A 21,095-nucleotide genomic window follows, 5' to 3' on the forward strand; every position below is an offset into this window, starting at 1 on the left:
AATAGACAAAATATTTAAAATGTCTAATTAGGATAGTAGAGAGTGAGAATATATATCTTTAATATGTGTATTTTAATTTATAAAAGTTTAATATTATTATTAGAATAAAAATTTTATAATCTTAATCAATTAAAAATCACAATTGATAGGACTTTTAAATTATTTATAATATTATAAAAATGATCATACCATTTTCATGTATCATTCTGTGTTGTATGTGTCCATTGTTTAATTTTTTTCTTTTTTGTTTTTTTCTCCTTTATCCTTAGGCTTTTCATTTTTTTCTTTTTTATTTTCCGATATTGTTTGTACATATTACAGTTATACACATGTTATTGTTTATTTATTGTAAAAATCAGTAAATAAATTTATTATATATAATTGTTTATAGAAACGAGACGGGTCGAAGACAAATTTACTATTCCTCATGCCTAACACCGCATAGGGCGGAGCGAGTATGAGTTCAAGTATAGAAGATATGAGTTTAAAATTTTAATACTTATTCCCTTCCGTGATAGGTATTATTAGGTTTGGGAATTCTGGCAGGTAACCTAGTATATTATTTTTATAACTTTATTTTAGTTATATATTTTTAAATAAATTATATATCAAGTTATTAATGTATTTTCATTCAAATAATATTATAAAAAATAATGAATAACAAAGAAATTAAAGATAAAGAATTAAGAAATAAATTATATTTGTAGTTAAATAATTTTAAGTTTTTATTTAATTGTTATTATAATTTAAATTATTCAACTATTAAGTTAATTAATTTATATTTTTAAAAATTATACAATAAAATCTTATACATAAATGAAATATTTTAGAGATTTTACAATTGAAATATAGGTATAGTTTGATATCTATTCTCATTTTAAAAATTAGGATAATACTCATATTGTATATGTATTCGATCAAAGCAAATACTTTCCCTCAAAGTCAGAGTTATTTGTCATGCTTAATAGTTTGAGATTAAAATATAATGTAAAACAATGTCGGTCTATAACCTATTTTTTCAATTTTTAATAGAACAATAGATTTAATTTTTAATAATGTAATTTGTAATATCCATTTTTCATAAAATAAATTAAAAATATTTTTATTTAAAAATAAATAGAATTTTAAAAAAATAATAAGATTTTTGTAATTAAATAAATAAGAAATAAAAAACATTGAGTAAATAATAGGCTAAGAGTACTCTAGCTATAAATAGAGACATATTAGGGTAGTTTTACACTTAGGATACGTCTCTACCCTCTCTTTCTCTCACATTCATTTTTTCTTCCCCTCTCTCAAAATCCTCTTTTTTCCCGCATACACTCAAATTTATCACAGTAAAACTATGATTCCGGACTCATTAATCGTGGAATTGTTATGAAATTTGAACACCAAGTTCATAACTCATCTCCGCACATCCCCACCATTGAGATTTGCGAAAAAATATGTTGTGTGAAACTACGATCTCGGACTCATACGTAGCTCTCTTTTTCCGGCATACACCTAAACTTGACTCAATAAAACTACGATCCTGGACTCGTTAACTGTTGGATCATGGTGAAATTTGAAAACTAGGATTAGAACTCATTTTTGCACATCCTCAGCGTTGGGATTTGTGAAATAATATCTATGGTGAGAGAAATGTTCCTCGCACGGAGACAATGAAATGAAAGCTCCAATCCCTTCTCCTTCTCTCTAACGCTTGAAAACCTTACGAGAGAAATTAGAGGAAAAACTTGAGGAATCTTAGGAAACTGCTAGAGATGTTGCTATCACTACCGGACTACACACGTGAGCCCGCTTAGAGGTAAGGGATGGGTTTATCGCAATTGGGGTTAGAATGAATATGTGTAGGGATCCTTAGAGTATCAAATTGGGATTTATTTTGGGATGTTTGTTGTATTGTGATTCTTCCTTTATGATTATAATTACGAGATTGTTGTGTTTGACGGGTCAATTGATGCCCTGATGTGAATTGGTTGATAAAATTAAGTGCACTTGGTGTTTCCATGTTTTGACCTATGATTTTTTATTCCTTTGATTTTGATATGATTATGTGAAATTGTTTGAGGAGTTCAATCATATGAAGATAACATATTAATATTATTATTGTGTAACATGTATATAATGCATGAGGCGTGATAACGTGTTGTCTTGGGATTATGGAAGTGTGATGAACTATGTGTAAGTGACAAGTTAAGTATGTGTTAAATTGTGAGATCACACATGTGTATTGAGATGTATGCATTGAGTTGTGAGATATGAATCGTACAATTATACGACGGTAAGACCCTTTAAGGGTGATGAGTTAATGCGCAACGAGTATTATGATGGGATTCATTGTGGGAACCCGATGAGTTTAATCACTTTGAGGCACAACGAGTTAAAATTATTTTGAGAATAATTAAGGAGTCATGTGTTTTGTATAGTTCATAGATAGAGTCTGTGTGCTAAAATGTTTTCTGGGTTTGACCTGAATCAGGAGGGAGAGATCCTAATGAACTCTTCGGAGTGTAGGCATTGGAGGTAAATACACTTAGTTTGAATATTCCTTGAAGCTTATGTTTATCCCATATGGTTGGAGCATTCTCGCAAAACAGAGTGACCCTGACTGGTCTCCCTATGATTTTACCTAGTGAGAGTGACCTGACTTACTAGTGTGTGGTTTGTCTTGTCATGTACTCCTAAGCACCCGACGAGGTTTTTCACTAACATGATACCACATTGCATATAGGATTGAGTCTTAGTATATTTGTTGCATAGCACTTGTGTATTGATCAATATTGATTGGTTGAGTGATATTGTGTTTTGATTCTTGAATACGTGAATGATGTGAAAATGTGTAAGACCTGCAGTGTTGGGATGTGATGTCACGTGATAAATGGTGGAATGATGTGAATTGTGTATAAGTAAGTTGTATTTCATTTATATGCTATGTATATCTATGTTGTTCTGTTTCTCTTTATTAGTTAGGAATGCGATAACTCACTCCCTATGTATTGTTTGTGTTTGGATCCTGTGATGATTTCAAACTTTGTGTTCATGGGAGCAGATGATTAGGTGGATAGCTAGGGAGAACTTCATGTTAGAGGACATTGGAACACAATGCTCTGATAGGATGTGACATTGAGACATGAGTTTCTGTATTATTTGCATAATATTCTGAACATGTTACTTTATGCTATTCTGTTGTTTAACTTATTTCCTTTTGTAAAAAAATTGGATGGTCTTGTTTTGGGCCAGAGATGTTTTCATACTAGATATCGATATTTTCATTGAAACACCTACTATACTGGAAGAAAATTATTTCATGCTTGTTTGTTCACACATGAATTCGAAATCAATATTTCTCTCGTTATTAGACGTTTTAATACGAAATCTATGACTATTATGACACCTATGACTATTGATTTGAGTATGTAATCTAATTACATTTCATAGTTTATTATTAATTATAATTTACTTATACTTTATCTTTGTTTCTTTTGGTTAATAACTCAATTATACTTTCCTCTAAAAAAAACTTAATTATACTTCATGTATTTGTCAAATGTTGACACTTTGGACAAGTGGAATAACACTACTTTTTGGAAATATCGTTTGTGAGAATAAATAATTAGATGAATTTTACTCGTAATAGTTATTTGGTAGAAATTCAATCACAATTATGACGGGAGTATCAAGAAGTTGTAGGATAGAGAAAACTCTTTTGGTTACAAAAATCTCTATGTAAGCTTTGTTTTGGGTGGTTTTCCATTTTAAGGGGTGTTTTATAGGTAGTTTTTAAAAAATCAAACTCAGTTTTTATTTTAAAATTTTAATTTCAACTTTAATTTTGAAAACTATTGTAAAATAGAAAAGGTCAAAACTTCATAATCAATTTCAAAATCATTCTTAATTTTTTTTTCCGATGTATCTTCAACATCAAAATTTTAAAATCTAAAAAAAGGTCAATCTAATGCACCAACGACCTGTGGTCAACAACTATGATCGGTGATTACGACCATTAATTACCAACAACTGCAACTGATGAACAATGACCATGACCGTTATTGACGACTGGCAATTGGAGACCGTGACCGATTAAGTGAGAGAGTAGCTTGAGGGAGAAGTGCTAGAAGGTTAGATTAAAACCAACAACAAAAACCCACAAACCTATTTTTATTGTTTTTGAAGTGGGGTAAAAATTGTTTTCAAAAGAAGTAAAAAAAACTCAACCTCTTTTTTGTCGAACACGTTTCTATTTTGAAATGCATTTTAAAATAGAATACCAAAAATAGACAATCACCCCAAACAAGGCCTAACTTAATACATTTTGAGGGTGAAAATTTGTCATTTTTTAATGGTATAACGATTAGAAGAATGAAAAAACTAAAACTCTCTAACATTATGTTTGATTTAGAAGAGATAAATAGAGTGAAAAGAAACAAAAAAATATTTGAAAAAAGATGAATAGAATAGAAATAAAGTGATGTGTATTGTTGTTTGGTTTAAGAGAAAAAAGTGAGAAATATAGTAGAAAAAAATGAAAAAATTATAAAAATACTAATATACCCTTATTAATATGTCTTTTTATCAAATGTGAGTAAGATTTATTGCTAAAAAAGTCAAAAAAGAAGGACACATATGCAAACATACACTCTTTACATTTACCAAAGAAAGTCTTTTCACAAGTGGGGTCCATAACAATACAAATTAACTCTCAAAAATCTCTCGTACCAAAGTCCCCTTGCATAATTTTTTCTCACATATATTATTTCTATAGGAAGAAACCGAACACAACATAAATTCGAATGAGAAATGAGTTACTACAAAGGATGAACTAGAACAAATCACCATGGACTATTATACTATGTTTCATTAAATTTGAATGAGAAGTGAGTCACTACAAAGGATGAACTAAAACTAATCACCATGGACTATTATATTATGTTTCATTAAGATTATGAAGATTATATTCTTTTCTGTCTAATAGGAAGTTTTTCCTTATCAGAGAAATAACGATTTGGGTTTGTTGGGAAATTGCTTGTAGACTAAAAAATATGTGAAGGTTGGGTATAAAGGACTTGGGGCTTTTTATTGAGGCATTACTTGGTAAATGGAGATGAATTTTTTTTAGCAAGAGGGTACTTTGTGGGTGAAAGTTCTTGAGTCAAAGTATGGGGGTTGGAGGGGCCGAATGGAGGGTAAAGTGACCAACAAAGCTTCCATTTGGTGGAGAGATTTGTGTAGTGTGTAGCGGGGGTCTTAGTGAAGGAAAATGGTTTGATTCCAATATGGAATGGAAAGTGGGGATAAGTACGAGGATGAGGTTTTGGGAGGATAATTGGTTAAGGGGAGATCCACTAGTGATAACATACCTAAGGCTCTACATCATTTTTCTACAACAACAAAAAAGTGTTAGTGAACTAGGGACTTCAAGACTTTGATGCAATCCTACCCGCAAGGGCATTGGATAAAAGACTCCAAATAGATTGGGTCAGAGATGCAAGAGAAGGCCCTAGGGTTCTCATGAACCTTAGGGTAGATTTCGGGCCCATAGGCTAAGTATGAGCCCACTTATCTTTATACATATTAGATTAAGGTTTCATTTTTGGGCCTTGTATTTAGGGTCTCATAATGTAGGTAGGATACCCTAGAAAAGTAGGATTTTTCAGCCCTTTTATTTTAGGGCACCTAGACTAGTTTTTGTATTAAGGGTAGTTTTATAATTTCACATGCATTAAGTGAATATTTTATGTATGTGTTGGAAAATAAATTTAATTGAATTGGGCGAAGCCCAATCCAATTAAATTTTAGAGGGGGAGGTAAACATTTGCTTGCTACACCCCATTGTCACATCATATAGTCACACTTTGTGCATGTCCTTCATGCTTTACATGTCTCATGACACCTAAGCACACTTAGTGAAGAATCTTGGACTTAATCTTGGATTAGTGGGCTGAACCATAACTAAAATTCACTAATCATAATTAGTGAAATTTGGCTCCACAAATTCAATTTCAAATTGAAGTGAAATTTGAATAGAAATTCAAATTTCCCTCCAATTTGGTGTGACACTTAGGCTATAAATAGAGGTCATGTGTGTGTATTTTTTTCAACTTCGATCATTTGAGAATTACACTTCAAAGTTCAGACCTCAATTGAGGCACAAAATTTCATGCTCATTCTCTTCCTCTCCCTCCACTCATCTTCTTCTTCCTTCAAGCTCTTATCCATGGCTTCCTATGATGGTGAGCTTCTTCTTGACTCATCTTCTTCTTGAAGTGGCATCTCCAATCATCTTTCTTCCTTCTCCATTCCGCTGCCATGATCTTCAAGAAGCAAAGGACTCCATTGATAAAGAAGATCCAGGGTTGACAAGCTCTCCATGGAGCTACATCATGTGGTATCAAGAGCATCTTCGTCTAAGTGATATTCTTTTGCTTCCTCTATCTTTTTGTTCGGTGAATTCACTTTAATTCCTTATTCTTTATCTTATTCTTCATGTATATCCTCCATTATCTTGTGGTTTGGTGTTTTTTATAGTAGATTTTAAAAAATAAACCGATTAAATCTTAGATTTGCACTTGTTCTTGCATTTCTATGGTTCAAATTTTATAGATCTACTCTTGAATCATGTTTTTGTGTTGATTTTAGGTTCTATCATTTTTCAGTCATAATGTTCTTGTGCTGAACCTTTACATCTAAATTTTCTTTCAAAATATTGATTAGAAAAAAAAACACAAAAATCTAAGTGTAAATCACTTAATCCATGTTGTCTAAGAGTCATGTTTAGTCATAATAATTGTCACATTATGTTCTAAGCTTGTATTGAATTTTTATTTTGTTGATTGAATTCTAGATACATTTGTTCATGTATTCTTGTCATTATTAGCCTATCTTTTGAATTTTGAGTCTAACTCATGCATGTTATTTAGTTCATAACATGTTCTAAATCAATTCCTAGAGGTAGTCTTGTTGTTGAACTTTTTTTTTGTTTTCTATGTTTCCTACATGATGCCTATAAAGAAGTTGAGTTATGGTGCTGAGTTGTGGCTGGATTTGTGAATCAAAATAAGTCTTAAGCTCTCTTGAATTGTGTTATTCAAGATAATTGAGTATAAGCAAACACAAATTGTAACTATCCAAGCCTTAAGCAACATAAACATTACTCCTGATTTCTAGGTTGAAATTGTTGGCGCTGGCAATTTGAACATACAAACTTGTATAAATTACTGAGAATTGGTAACTATGAATTTTGTACTGAAACGTTTACTAAATTTTCTAGACATCTGGAAAAAAATTATAAAAAATTAACCAAGTGATTTGCACAAAAGGAAAAAATAAGAAAAATCACACAAGTTGGCAGAAAAATTAGTGTCCAGGAAAAAAAAGTGAAAGGGAAGTGTGCTTGTTGTTTTGGCTCGAAATTTGTTCTATGATTGGTGCCTATTTTATACCAATCTTAGTTATGAAATTTCAATTTAAAATTAGTGTGAAAACAAGTGCCAAAACTAGAGGTTTCTTGAGTCTTTTCTTTAATTTTTTTTACTCTACTCTAGAGTCATTCTAAGTTTCTCTTTGAGTTCTAGCTTGCTTTTATGTGCTTTTCATTGCTTTAATTCTTGAATAATCCTTGAAAATTTATCTTGTTAAAACTCTATTGGTTTAACTTTCATTTCATTTTTTTGGTCTTTGGTTATTGCTTGGCTCTTTGTTTCCTTGTTTGTGAGTTGCCACATAGGGAATTGGAAAGGAGGATTAGTTCCATCCCTTGATGAATTTAAGTCAAGAAGCAAGGGCCCAACCACCTTATGAGCTATTGGACTAAGAAGCACTCCAAATTGAGTGAAACACCACTGAGAGAATAGCCACCAAAATTGAAGACTTTTTTTTTGTAATTTTGTAATTGGCAATTTGCTTTGCTTTCAAATTTTGTAACAAAAAGGCCTTTCATTGGAAGTAAGTTGGGAGCCTCCAATAGGTCACCCTACTTCCATTTGTGTGTAATAATTTTAAGAAATTTTCCCTTAGGATAGTGAGTGTTTTGTTGGGAAGCTTAAATGAGGTCATTCAAACACTCTTAGGATCCGCCTAGTTTACATTTCTTGCACTTTAATTTCCTTCTTACTTTCATAGCTTATTTCATTTACCTTCCCTTGTCAAACCGCCTAGATAGCTTGCCTTTTACCAATTAGTTTTTACCTTATCTTTGACACCTCTTTTAGTGTTTATTTTGGCTAGTTTCAACCATAGTTTCTTTTACCTTTTGTTTTCAAACCCCCAACAAGAAAGAACCATAACTTAGGAACCAACGTGAGTCTTCATTCTTCATCTAGTGTTAATGGTGAGGTTCTACTCCTAAGGACCCCTTGTATAAAATATTAGATGAGTTGAGATCCCTTAAGTTATGGAAAGAAAAACAAGAGAGAAAAGAAAAAGGAAAAAAAAAGAGTCAAAGAAATAAGTCAAGATGAAAGAGAGAAAATAAGAGAGGAAGAAAGAAGAAAAATAATGAAAGAAGTGAAAAGAGAAAAACATGTCTCCTATAGTAGTCATAAATCTTGCAAGAGCCTAAGTGAAGAACTTCGTGACTATTATGAAGGAAGGCATAGGTCACATCTTAGACCTCACTCCCATAGGAGAGAAAATGAAAGAAATTTTCAAGAGGCTAACATTAACCTCCCATAATTCCATGGAAAGACAATGTAGAGGCTTACTTAGATTGGGAAATAAGGGTAGAGCAAAAACTTAAAAGAAAGTCTACTTTAAAATTTTATGGCTCTTATTCTTATCCAAACAAAGACCAAGGACTAGGCATCTTAGGGGCAACACCTTCTAAGCCCAAAGATGATAAGGGGAAGACAATAGAAAAGCAACCCCCTAAGGCTAGTATGCAAGAAAAGACTAGCCCTATAAAGTGCTTTAAATGTCTTGGAAGATGACACCTTACTTCTCAATGCCCCACCAAGAAAACCATGATTATGAGGAGTCAAGACATTTATAGTAGCCAAGATGAGGCTACTACTTCACCTTCCTCTAGTGAAAGTGAAGAAGCAAAAAGGGAAAAATTTAGAGAAGAAATCTACCCCCAAGAAAAAGGACAAGCTTTAATGGTTAAGGAGGAGCGTAAGGAGGTAAGTGTCTCCTCCAAGAGGTTAGCTAAGAAGGAAAAACATTTTGAAATAAAGACAAATATTAAAGAAATTTCCCCTCTTAGACAACCTCCACATTTTCTCCTTTGTAAAAAGATACTTGCTAGCATTGTCACACCTCTTGGGCTTCAGTTTATTCCTCAAGTAAAGGAGTTGTTGGATAAGGGTTTGGTTCGCAAGAGCTTAAATCCTTGTGCTTTGTTGGTGCCCAAAATAGGTATTATTAGACACCAAATCCCTAAAATAGGTGGTATGATGAATGTTTTGAGTCGTGCAACCCTCTTTTGTAAAATCACTCATACACCCAACATCTTTATGATTTGTGTACATAGGGACTCATTGGGTAGGTTTGTTCTTATTTTTAGTTTCAATACAAACTTAGGTACTCATATGGGACACCTTAGGTTTATCATACTTTTTGGTAGGAATAATCAACATAAAAATACAGAAAAAAGGTATGTTTTATTGCATTACTTTTCTTAATTTTTTAAATAGTGATCAAGGGGTTCCCATGAACCCTAAGAGAATAAAGTTCATTCCTGAGTGGCCCACTCCACCAAGTATAAGGAAAATTTGGGGCTTCCATGACTTAACAAACTTTTACAAAAGGTTTGTCCCATATTTTTCTATACTTGTAGCACCACTCATTGAGTTGGTGAGGAACCATGTTCCTTCATAGGAAGATGCCCAGGAAATGGGTTTTCAGACCTTACCTTACTTCAACATACCAAACACCACTAATATATATGTTTTTGTTCTTTTTACACGTGTTCAGGAAAAAAGTCCAGAGTTTCAAGAATCTCGGGATTTGAGGTTAAAAAAGATAGTGATAAATCCAGCCTCAACAAAGCGTGAGACGACGGGAGGAGGGATTGACCACCCCGAGAACCTCATTACGCTAATTACACACCTCTTACTGCTAGTAGATCACATATCATGGATAAAGCATTGGCTATAGACATTTTGGCTATGCCAAAATGGGCTAACACTCCACCTAAGGTCGACTACAACATGTATGCTCTGTTAATATGTTCTCCCTTCATAAAACAGCTAGCATACCTCTTATCACCTTTACATCAGATGACTTCAAAGCGATCAACCCGATATAAGACAATCCTATGGTTATCAGTGTAAAGATAACCAACTACATAGTCAAGACAACCCATATTGACCAGGGGAGCTCGAGCGATATTTTGTTCTGGAACACTTTCAAGCAGATGAACATTCCTGAATCCAAAATCCTGCCCCGTGATGATCCACTATTCAGTTTCGCTAGAGAACAAGTAAGGACAAAGGGGTGTATTTGGTTGTACACTAAGTTTGGACATGAGGCATCACTTTAAAAAAGACTAAAGATATGATACGTGACAATTCATGCTCACACGTCATATAATATACTTCTCAGTCGTCCCTCGTTGAATGCTTTAGGCACGATTATTTCAACCCCTCATCTTGCAGTGAAATTTCCATCTGATAACAGAACCATCATAATTATGTATGTCACTACTACAAAATATAGATTTAACATTGTTACCTTAATATCGGTTTTTGATAAAACCGGTGTTAACAAAAACACAGTGGCACAATTGTAAATAACGTGACTTTGTTAATATTGGTTTTCTGAAAAACCGATGTTAACATGACTTACTTAACATCGGTTTTTACTCAAAATCGATGTTAACTATGTGATGCTAACGTTAACATCCGGTTTTTTTATACTAAAAATTGATGTTAATAAATCATACGTTAACCTTAGTTTTCTTTAGAAATGATATGTTAACGCTAACATTGGTTTTATAAAAAACTGATGTTAACGTTAACATCACTTAGTTAAATTGGTTTTAGTAAAAACCTACATTTAAAAATATATGAATTGGCTCTAAGAGTCCTATTTTCTCTTGCGCACGAACTCTTCTTCCTCGCGTTCTTGTCTGTTCGCCTCCTCTCGCCTATTCTCCTCCTTGCGCCTCTTTGCTTCTCCGCTGTGTTTGCTCCATTAGCAAGTAAGTTCGTCAGCAGATAACTCCTCCCACCTCCTCTTCCTCGCATTCCAACATTTTGTCGTCACCACCTTAGCCATGTTTCATCTTCTCTATACCAAGCGACAAATAAGTCCTATTTAGTTTCAAGAAGACGAAACGCAGGTGAGGTGGTGACGACATTGCAATGCGTTTGCTTTATGCTTGAAAATGTGCTCTCTAAAATTGATAATGGTGTAAATGTTAGTGTTGTTGTTATTGTGATTCTCTGATGAAGCTTGTGTTCGTAAGCTATGGTAGTATTGTTGTTTGTTTTTTATTTTTGCTTGGTTTGCGGTTATTACCATGGAAGTTAAATTATACATGTATTTTTAAGTTATGGTAGTGCATCCTATTGTATATAATTGTGGCCTTCTAGGTAATGTATATGGTAGTAGCTTCATGTACACACTATTAGAAAATAGGCTTTGGTTACACAATTTTGTTTTTGGTTTGCATGGTTCTATGTGTATGTGCTTGTTAAAGGGACTTTGTGCTAGTGTTAGAATTCTGCCACAGCCTTAGGCCCCCTAAAATAGGAATATCATATTGGTATGTCAAATGTATCATGCATATTAATGTCACGTTTATATTGTAAATGGAGTTTAGAAACCATGGATGAACATGAACAAAACTAGAAGAAAATGGCTAACATAATGATGAAGATTAACAAAGAATCGGATGAAATGTTCAACACTATTCACATTATTGATCAGGTTAGAAATTATTTCAAGACTATTCTAAAATAAACATGACTTGATATATAACAATACTTTTGCTTATATTAATTTGTTTGTTAAATGTAGTCTTATGGTGAAGTGAGTAGGTCATTTGCTATCAGATGGAAAGATGAACTAGAGCCTACGTGGCATCTGCTACACTCTAGTGGCAACATACACTTTGTCACATATAACCAAGATTTAGCGAGCACAACTCTACATGTTGGATGGACAAAACTTAGAGAGTTCTATAGGCTCATTGGAAATCATCATGTCCCCTTGACCCACTATGGACAGAGTGTTTTCCTCTTCACCATCTTCAAAAGCAGCTCTAAACCAAAAGCTTTGCCTATATGGCACTCCATGTACCACCAAGTTTCTAACTCAGTCACTTTTAAAGTCCTACTCACTGAGTACAAAGTGACTTGCAGTTGTTTGGTGAGTAATTAAGCATTCCTTTCTATATGTCAAATTTTGGTATCATATAGTTATCTAATATGAATTTCTTTTGCATTTCAAGATGTGCCGAGTGCCATGTACTCATTTGTGAAAGTTGCAAGATTCACTCATCTGAACTTGGAAGGGACTGAGTGTAGAATAGTTTATAACCATCATAGGAAGACCGCAAAAATTGAAAATGGATGGAGAACTTTTGCACAAACACAAAATTTGCTTCCTGGAACTCAAATTATATTTGAGTTTCCAGATACAACTTCTGACTTTGTTTGTAATTAAAGTACATTACTACTCTAATATATTATCAATTTGTAAATTTTTGTTTATAATATGTTATTTTGTTTAGAAATGTTTATAACTACCCTTGGTGCATGATATATTGATATAGTTTGTTTATAACTTTTTGGTGCATGAATTATTTTATGCGTTTTTATACAACTTTGAACAATAAGTTGTGATCTGAATTAATTAATTACTACAGGTTGCTAATTAAAAAAACAAATACGATATCTAAAAATAAATAATAAAACAACATCGGTTTTTTGGGAAAACCGATGTTGTTGTTTACTGACAATGATCCCAGAACTAACAATGACAACCGCGTGAAGCCACTAGAACACTACTAGAAAATAAGCTTTTAACATCGATTATTTAGGACTTTCTACATCAATTATAAAACCGATGTTGATAGTACCGATGTTGAAAGTATTATCGTTAACATCGATTTAAAAAAAAACGATGTTAACGTAAAATTTACAATATCGGTTATTTAAATAACCGATATTGATAATAAGAATTACACCCAAAAAATGTATTAATATTGACAATTAACATCGGTTTTCTATAACAAACCGATGTTAACGTACGTTAATATTAATTTTGTTCAAAAAATTGATGTCAACGTACGTTAACATCAGTTTTGTACAAAAAATTGATGTTAACGAATGTGTTAATGTTGACAGTTAACACCGATTTTTTGAAAAAATCGATGTTAAAATACGTTAGAAAACCGATGTTAATATCCAAAATGTTAACATCAGTTTTTTACAAAAAACCAATGTTAATATCCAATACTTTAACATCGATTTGTTTGGAAAAACTGATGTTAATGATTAACATTGGTTTTTTTTTTACCAAAAATTGATGTTAACAACATCGGTTGTTTTTACAGAAAACCGGTGTTAACAACATCGGTTTTTTTTTACAGAAAACCGACGTTAACATCAATTTTTTTTTTTTTTACAGAAAATCGATGTTGTTTTCAGGAATTTTTTTAAAATACTCTCTCTGTTTTTTCCAAAAAATAAAAATTAACCTGTAAATTTAAAATCAGACCACACAACACAACATATATCATTAGCAAAAAACTAGCTAGTAAAGTATTAATTGAAAAAAATCAATTAATAACTATGAATAACTATGAACAAAGGTTATTCAATGTTAAAATAAAACAACAATTGTAAAAAATGTAATGCAAAGTATGGTAAACTAATTAAGTAATCTAAAGTTACATAGTTCCCTAACATCCTATGTTTGATTTCTAACTTTTAGATAATATTGTGCCCATTGGATGCGAAGCGCCTTGAATCTCTTTGCTTCAAATGGTCTAACATCATTAAAATACTGCATGATTAAATATAAGATAAATTAATAATGTAATAACAATGATAAAAAAACCAACTTTATTTGAAATAAACAATTACCGTTTCTCAATTATTGTTGAAAGTTCCTAAGATTATCGTGGACATCCAGTGCATGACGTAATAGTCACACTCAGTGCTTCCTTTTTGTCTATTACACTAAATACATAATGAAATTTGGATATTAATTAAACGTTAACTACAATTAGTGTACACACATATAAGCAGTATATATAAGTAAAAATTTTATTTAAATCACGTACCTTAACAACAATCCACCAAGCAGTAGCCTTGGATTTAGGTTGTGGAGTATCATCAAGTCCTTTCAAAGCACTATTGAATACGAGGAACATTAAAATATTGATGTTGTTGAGTTATGCTAATGCAAATGTATTGAAAACAACACTGACCTGTTAATTATTCCCTTAAGGTAGTTGTCTGGCATGTTATGTAAAGAACAAAACCAGACAACTAGGTTTTCCTTAGGCGGAATGATGACCATTTGCAAGTGTCTGCTGCAGTGGAGATGAATATGGGTTATTGTAGTAGTATAGATTATTTAAATTCAGTTGTTGTGTTTGACTTACCCATTCAGGTAGGCTCCAAGGTAGACATCGCGTTTTGAACTCTGCATCCAACTCTTGATGTAACTTCCGATTCAAATTGTGATTGCCCAGATCTCTGAATGGACTGTGGCTCGAGGAATTCATACACATCGAAATTCCCCGCTCGCATACTTGTCTCAGTTAGATGCATGTGTTGTTAAGACAAAGTTAATTATGCATGAATTTAAAACAATTACTTTGGTAATTAACAGTAATCTAAATTGACTTACAGAATCTACAATTGTATAACAGATATGCTGAGACATTGACCACCGTGTGCAATTTCAGAGAGATCTTCATGCTTTATGTACAACGAGAAGTTTTGATTAAACACCCCGAACACGGTAGCATCCCACATAACCTGGAGAGGGTTCAAAAACAGTTGTGGGATGGTCAATGTCATTAGATACAGGGGATCATCGACCTCATGATCCGGGCTTTCTGGAGGTTTTGCTGGAGACACAGCTGCCAGTTGATCAAACATAGTTAATTAACAAGTTTTGATTACAGTGAACAAATCAATTGAAAAAAAGAAACATATAATCAGAGTAAAATACCTATTATGATAAAAGTTTCACGAGATGTGTCGGCCAAGCAAGGAAGGTGTTAAGTGTCCGCCCCACTAAGATAACCTCGTCAGTGGGTACAGGAACGGAAGCCTCTGCATCTTTAACCTCCTCAACACCAACCCTCACTTAGCCATGCAACAAAGGGATGTTGTGAACCGTTGTGGATCCCTCATAAAGTCTTCCTAGGGCAATCGGGTGGGAAAGATTTTCTTCAATATACAGCCCGCATTTGTCTGAGTCTCCCGTCTCTGGATCGTTCCCTGAGGGATCAACACAACTCTCTTTTGTATTGACATGGGCACCTGAGGGACCATCAACATGGAATATTTAATACGCAAACACCACCTTATCAATTATACTGGAATTCCAATATTCAAAAATTATTATCCTAATTCTATACATTTTCAACATGGAATATTTAATACGCAAACCCAACTTATATAATAGATAGATAGTAGATTGATTTAAAATAGACAAATCTACTATTTAATTTTTAGGAAGGAATTTGACTTATTGTTTTTCTATAACATTAGACAAGATTTTGATATGTATTTATTAGCATTGTATATCAAAATATCATATTAAATGGTTCAAGAAAAACAAGATATCAATTTTACTAATGGATTATTAAATCCTTTTGATAAAATCTAAGTTCAAAACCTATGTTTTCTATTATTTATTCATATGCATTATATAAAAATACATGCATATGCAGCACATAATTTAGTATCGTTAGCATAACTAACAATAATGATTAGACAAGTATATATTGAACACTTACTCTTTGATATAAATATTTTCTTGCCTCCTTTAACAACATGTACAAGAAGCAATGAGTAGAGGCCTAAAGATAAAAATTACAAATAACATAATTAATCTAGAAATTAAATAGAAAAGTCTAGACTCTTATTTCAAACTAGAGTTGTTAATCTTCTCTTGAATGACGAGGTCCAACACACATAATTAAAAAAGAAAAACACAATAGTTGAATATCTTTATTAGGCATGGTTAGAACCAACAAACAACAATATAGAAACTCGAACGACCAACACCACTACTTATTTGACTTTTCAGTTTGAAACGAATCAAAGTACTTGCACTACGGGTCTCTTCATTTCCTTACGTCTGGTCATCATAGCCGTCTTTTCAACTTCACAATCTTTTCACCTTTATGTTGCACCTTAAGCTTCACATTTTCCCGTACTTTAAATCGTGATTTAAGTTTCATAATGGTGAAGACTCATCGAGCCACTCCAACAGTCGTCCCTTACACGCATTGGAAACCCAACTCAGCATCATTTCAATACCTGTTTCCTCAATTGTTCTCACCAGCCAAAAATCCATTTTTCACACTTAACTTTATTTGTAGCAATCAATCCACTGTCCATTATCGCCATGAGTTTGCAATCCTCCACTACTTCTAGCGTTGTAAGTCCTTTCATAAACTCCTTTAACTTTTATTCCTATCAAAAGCAATGTCATTTTATGAGGTCGAAGAAGGAGTAAGAGAAGAAGAACATGCCAGTAACCATCACAGTTCTGTCAAGTAAGGGCAGGAATTGTTAATGCGGCTGAAGTTTTTTGGTTTTTATGATGTTGGGTTTTTGTGCAAGCAAGAAACATTTGAACTTTGATTTGGTACCTTTGGTTATGGTTATTGGTATTACTTTGCCTATGTTGCGTTCTAGTGTGTTTGGAAACCTGAAATTATGAATGGGATATGGAAGTTATAACTATTTGATTCTTGGTAAACATGGAAATCCACATTTGGGATGTCGAACCAAACATCCCATTCTTTTGTTCCTGCTTGGTTTGTGAATATGTTTTTATGATTCTTTTTTGTTACTCTTTCTACTTTGAGTTAAAAACAGCCTAATTTGCATTTCCACATATACCACAAATATTGCAATACTATGAATTATTGTTATGACTTCTTCATTTTCTGAATTCCTTACATGTTATCACAAACCATCATTCATCCTAGACCATCATATTCATATACTACATCTGTTTCTTTTTAAAAAAAACAACTATATTGATTCTCGACAAATTTATACATTCATATTTATTCAGTAAGCTCTTCCATCATACAATATCCAAATACAGGTACAACCTAGATTAATGGGAACAACCATAACATACCAATTTGTCACTACATTCCACAATGACAGGGTAAGTTTATTAATCTATACAAGTATATTATATTGTATACATGAAAAAGAAAGTGATTTTATTCTTATTCCTAACTCATTCACCTTACATCATTAATCATTTTTAATCTTGTTCTTGCAGAACGTCATTGAAATACCCTCATTTTACCACCAACAATGGGCACCTCAGTATCCATTAGTTGTCATTTTTGCATACAATGGATGCAATTATCCAATAAAGGTCAGGAAATACCACAATAAATACTTCTTCGCTGAAGGATTAAAGCAGTTTAGAAAAGAATTAAACATTCACGAAGGTATCACCATTACTTACATTGCTTCTGACAAAAATTGGATCTCCAACGTACACTTCTTGCCACCCCTCCATTATCAAACATATGGAAGACCTCCAATAACCAAAAGAACATATGTATGGACTGTAGACGTTAGTCAAGCTATGATCTCTGCCCCTTATCCATTGGTAAAACTCCATTCTATAATCAAACACTATCATTTTTATTATCCTTAAATCGTATTACTCATTTACATTTATAATCTAGGTACTCCCACCCACTGCTCTACCTTATCTTGATGCCTCAGCTCAACATACCTCTGGCTCCAGAGGCAGTGCAAGTCCCTGTGATTGCATCTTAGACTGAAACTGGGACTGCATATGGCTGAAGGATGCCATCACCTGCCAAGTCACTTTTTTTGTGATCGATTCCTCCAGCTGGTCCCTGATTTGTTGGGTCAGCTGTTGTAGGTCTTCAAGAGGCATGAAGGAAGAACTGCGGACTGTTCGTGAAGTCGATCCAAAGTATTGCTTTATGGTGACATCGGCTCCAGCAGCACAGACACGGCCAGGGTGCTCTGGTCGCCCAATGGCAGCAGTCAGGACATCCTGATGTCCATGGGCGATGAACGATCCCTGTGACGCTTGCTCCTCCAAATCCTGTACATAATACATATATTTGTCCAAGGCATTCACAGAATACACAAAGATAATTATAATTCTTAATTGAAAATAACTTACAATCTTCTCAGCTATTTCCTTTGCTGCCTCAGACGTCATCTGCTCAGTTCTCTTGGTGCGGGCCATCTTCCACTTCACATGGCGTCTGATAGAAAATGGAGGGTCAATGATGCCCTCAATGCTTCCGAACTGGGCTGCTTCCTTCAGTCTTTTCTTTGTCTTCTTAGCCATGAGCTTTTGTTCTAAATATTCATAACCCCCACGAGACAACACGTGGAGGGTAGTGTTTTGCTTCTGGATGGCCTGTTCCTTTTTCCGCACATCCTGGAAAAATCGAACATTAATGAAAATGATTACTACAATGAATTATAAGAAGTGATTTTTTTTTTGTGGAAAACAACTAAAATGACAAAGTACATACCTCCCACGAGGGGTCTCTGTGGGTTTGACAAAACTTGGCCCATTTCTCCTTGCTAATGTTGTATTTCTCATAGACAGTGTCATCCACACCGTTCTTGTCGGCTGCAAGTGCCCATTTCCTGGTCAAGTCACTTTAAACTTGGTTTGGAAGCCGAATTCTAAACTCTTCACTCTTAGGAATGTATGTTTTGGAATGAAACCTTTTTCCTCAATTTTATATTGCTAATGTCTAACTCTCCACAAAATTTCATAGTCATTGAACTTGTAGAACTCGTTTTAGACCCTTGAGTTCATTTTTAACTAAAGTTAATGCACTTTAAGGCCTCAAAAAACTTAGATTTTGACCCGAGATGAATTTTGGAGTAAAACCAGTTCCTACAATCTTGTTTTTAGGCATATAAAATCTGATTTTAGGATTTAAGGAATTTCTCCCAAAGAATCTTAAGAGTACCTTGAAAACCACTTGGTTTGGAACTCGAATTCTAAACTCTTCACTCTTAGGAATGTATATTTTGGAACGAAACCTTTTTCCTCAGTTTGATATTGCTAATGTCTAACTCTCCACAAAATTTCTTAGTCATTGAACTTGTAGAACTCGTTTTAGACCCTTGAGTTCATTTTTAACTAAAGTTAATGCACTTTAAGGCCTCAAAAAACTTAGATTTTGACACGAGATGAATTTTGGAATGAAACTAGTTCCTACAATCTTGTTTTTAGGCATATAAAATCTATTTTTAGGATTTAAGGATTTTCTCCCAAAGAATCTTAAGAGTACCTTGAAAACCTCTTGGTTTGGAAGTCGAATTCTAAACTCTTCACTCTTAGCTGATTCACACCTTTACAATGTTTTCTATTGTTTCTTTTGATTAATCTCTCCTTATTGCCTTTTTCTATATATAACCTTTCTTTTGATTTTTTTTACTTGATTCTCTTCCAAGTCATTGATTCAATTTCACTGTTTCTTTCTTATTATCTTATCTCTTATGCTTATTTGTTTGGAAAGGCCCTGAGAGAATGAGATATCTCCTTTGGAAGATAGGAAAGTCAAACAAATGAGAGGATGGAAAATGAGGGATTGGGGCTAATCCTCTTTGTCCCATTGGGGTTTAGCAAAGACAAACACTTATATGGTTGAAGTGCTTATACTTTGTAAAAAGATATAGCCACTGCAATGTAATGGCACGCCAGAAAAAAAAACGAAAGAAATATCTTTTACAAAATATGAATTTCTAATTAAAGGTGATAATTCCTTGCTTCTGAAAAGCATAATGGACATTTTCTCTTCAATATTCAATACAATAGCAAAAGTAAATGAAAGAAATATCTTTTACAAAATATGAATTTTAAGTGGATAAACTTGCCTACAACTAATCAAACAAAAGAATCCAATCAGTCGAGTTCTATAAAATACATTGCATAACATCTATATAAAGAAAAACCCAAAACTTACAGGTGTATCAAGGATTTTTGACCAAGTCCAGAAGGTATTTCACCCACCAACAAATTAGAACTCAATTTCCTGGAAAATTAAAGACAAGTTACCCAATGATAGAAATCAATATATACATTACTAAGTTTGTCTTCGAAAACACATACCGAAAGCATAAGCTTAATGAATTACAATCTAGTATAGAAGTATATGCGCATCTATGATAAAAAAAGTCCAGCCAAGATGCAAGTACAACAAGGCTAGCACAAAAATATTGAAGGAATTTTATCAATGATTTAAGAGCAGACACAATTTAAAATAATGTTCATTTATCAAATATGATGCAGGAAAGGTGTTACTATATATCATGATTGTGTCAACATGGTGTGCCATATCAGAATATAAATAGTGTAGCCACTGCAAAGAAAACAAGTTTGGTTGAAAGTACCAAAGCTGATTATATTAAAAATGAATAATCAAACTAGCAAGTACCAAAGCTGATCAAATCAAGTTTACTCACTACAAACTTGTTTCTCTGAAACCAACAATCTATTTGGAAAACCAGTTACACAATCAAAGCATTTTCTGCATATTGTGATCCAACAAATCCAGGTTGTGACTCATGAAGGGGAAAATTGTTGTTGCAAATCCAGGTCATGACTCTTGAACTCAAATGCAGGACCAAATCATTTCTTCAAATCTGTTTTATGTATTTTCCCAACTAACATTATATTATGCTTGTTTTATTGGGATGATGCATAACTAAGCACAATTCTATTTTTTGTGTTTCATTTACCAAGGTAAAGTTGGAATATGTTTTCTTGTCCCCATTGCAGAATGTCCAGTTGAGCTCTATTTGTGTTCAATTTTTTTTTTCTCATTTTTCCGTTAATACATTTATTTATTCTATTCATTTTGCCCAAATAATTTTTTAAGGGAAGGTAATTCCAATCACATCAACATCTTCCCCTGTAAATTG

Source organism: Glycine max, chromosome 10 (genome assembly GCF_000004515.6).
Source record: "Glycine max cultivar Williams 82 chromosome 10, Glycine_max_v4.0, whole genome shotgun sequence".
Lineage (NCBI taxonomy): Eukaryota > Viridiplantae > Streptophyta > Magnoliopsida > Fabales > Fabaceae > Glycine > Glycine max.